This window comes from Cervus elaphus, chromosome 26 (genome assembly GCF_910594005.1).
Source record: "Cervus elaphus chromosome 26, mCerEla1.1, whole genome shotgun sequence".
NCBI lineage: Eukaryota > Metazoa > Chordata > Mammalia > Artiodactyla > Cervidae > Cervus > Cervus elaphus.
Window position 1 is genome coordinate 16,403,945 of NC_057840.1, and position 2,879 is coordinate 16,406,823.

A 2,879-nucleotide genomic window follows, 5' to 3' on the forward strand; every position below is an offset into this window, starting at 1 on the left:
CTTTCAGGAGTTAGACATTATTAACAGTATTGCTTTATATGTCTGTAAAGAGCCTTATCTCTGTGTACATTGTATTATCATGCATCTATAAAATACCACCTTTTAGCAGTAGCTGTACTTTACAAATCTCTTTCTACGTGACTTAATGCTAACTCTGACATACAGGCTCTCTTACACCTCCCTCCCAATTCCGAAATTAGGAGGCTTTGGATCACCAGCTCCATAGCATGCCAGTTCAGGAATCCACTGTCTGGATGGATATCTGCCCTGCATTCCCCAAGAGGAGGGCTGGGAACTCTGAGCAGCTGGGTGGATGCCTATGAAAGACTGTCCCCATCTCTGCTTTTTTTTGGGGGGCAGTGGGCAACATAAAATAGGCCTGCCAGATGGCTACAACTCATTACTGCCTGGCAGCAGGCCGGGGGAAATGAGAGTAAATTAATCAGCATTCAGGAGGAATGAATGGCAAAGGGGCGATGTGTACTGATGCTATTTTAGCGCAAGTCAAATTAAACCTGTAGAAATGACAACATGCATTAATCTCCCTATTGCCTCCAGTAGCTGTGCAAATGAGCTCCGAGTTTCTTTATACAAACAGCTGTTGTTTTCCTGTACCACCTTGGCCCAGAGTTCTACTAATGGCCTGCTAGGCTAGCCTTAGTGATTAATACAGACTTGTGCATTATAACGACTCAGCTGCTAAGGAAAGAGCTTCACCTATGTTGTGACAGTGAAATCTCTAAACTGCAGCTCTCCAACAGAAAGCAGGGCTTGTGCAAAATGATAGATTCGTCAGTCAACTGCAAACTCCCAGACTTTAATGAACACTGCATTTACTGCTTGTATATTGCTGAAGTCACAAGGAATTTTCTTCGAAAGGGAGTCAGAAATAAAATTGTGTTTTTTAAGAAGAAAATTTAGATTTATATATTAAAAGTTAGCTATAAAATCTGTGGAATGGCATTATGTTGGATTATCTTCTCTGGAATGTTTCTTTAAGTATAATGCTATACTGCAGGAAAAGGATCACTCAAGTTAAGAAAATACACAAAATAAGATTGATTGATGATATCTGGGTTAACCGTCATTCTTGCTTGGGTAAAGCTCATCTCTGACATAGTTTGCAGCATCACTTTCACCACCTCCCTCTAACTTACGAGGCTCCAAATAGCCAGAGGCCAATGAGAAGGGGTCAGTATCCTGAAATGATGGCAAGAAGTATAAACTAGAGAATTTAGAGCAAGGTCCTTCAGGACTTGTCTCAAGCTTTATTCTTCAGGAACATTTCTTACCAGCAGCAGACCCAGATAATGCAGGTCTGTAGCATATATGTTTTCAAAGTGCCCAGAGAAAAGAATACAAAATCGCAAATACAAAATACTGGATGAAAGTGAATACTTACATAGACTGGGAGATGAAATAAAATTACAGATTTTAAAAAGCTAACAAGCTTTGTTTTTTTTTTAATATTCTGGAGCTTCTGTCAATCCTTCTTTTTTCTTTTTTATTATTTTGGCTTTCACTGGGAAGCTTCCTTTTCATCATGTTTGAATTTTGGTATAATCCATCATTTTGAAACACACAAAAGTAATCTGAAAATAAGGCTTTCCATGAGGAATTAAATGTGCTTTTAAATTGCCATTATATTGTGCTATATAATCATATAATCAAATTTCCTTATATTACATACTTTGAACTTTCATGAATATATATTTTTGTTATTGGAACACAGGTTTCCTTAGATCCCAATGCAGTGCTCTCTTTTGACCCAAACTGCCACACTTTGTTAAGATAAGATCTATCATACACCCTAAAATGTAACCCAATGCTTTGGGATCTTTAAAATGTACAATATCACACAAAGATGCACTTACTGTTTGCAGTACAACTACTACTCTGACAAATTCTATTATACTCAATTAACAACAAAATGTAGGTGAATACATCACAGGAGAAAACTTTCATTTTGACAGAGCAGGAGTGAAATTCAGTCTTGCACTTATAATCCTACATGCATGAGGTTTGGAAGAATGTTCCACAACAGAATCTGGCTCCTAACATTTCAAATCTGATTTCTCTCCCACTTCCCACACACTGGTGAAGTTGCATAAGACACATTTAAATTGTGATACGACCTTTTGCCCTGAAGATTTGGGTCACAGTGTGAATTATAGTACAGGCAGTGATGTGAGTGTCCCTGAAAGTCACTGCCACACTAAGACAACTAACCAAAACTTAACTACATACAGAAAAGGCTGCAAAACACACAGATATTCCCCTAAGTCAAAATTAAATCTCCCTAACTCATCTTTTCCCTAGAGCTGCCCCCAATATTTCCATGACTGCTCTGATACTTCCTGACACAAAGTATGTGACAGACAGGAATTTGAAGTGGAAAGATATAAATTACAGTTAATATATCTTTTTTTTGCAAATTTGACAAAGCATGTGACCACATGTATATATTTTCAGTGTCCCTCCCTGGGTCTTGGAAGGATCCATGAAATAACGGGTGCTGAAATGTAAACTTCACTAGCTCTCAAATTAGCATAAATCAGTCCCTATTCTTATCGCTTATTTTATTAATGTGTTGATTGACCGAAGCATAATGGATGAAGGGAAAGAAAAGCTGCATTGAACAGAACTTCCATCTCTTATGCCCCAAATTTATTCAAGCAACAAGTAATGTTGGGTGACAAAGTGCCCTCTTCTCCCTGGAGACCCTGGGAGACATTCACCCTTAAGGGCAAACATTCACCCTTAAACTATTCCCAGAGAGCCACCCACTCCTGTCATAACTTGTTAGTGACCAGAAACATCAAATTGTTATCACCATCCCAGATACGATGGGATTATAGGGAATCTGTTTCAAGTGGGTC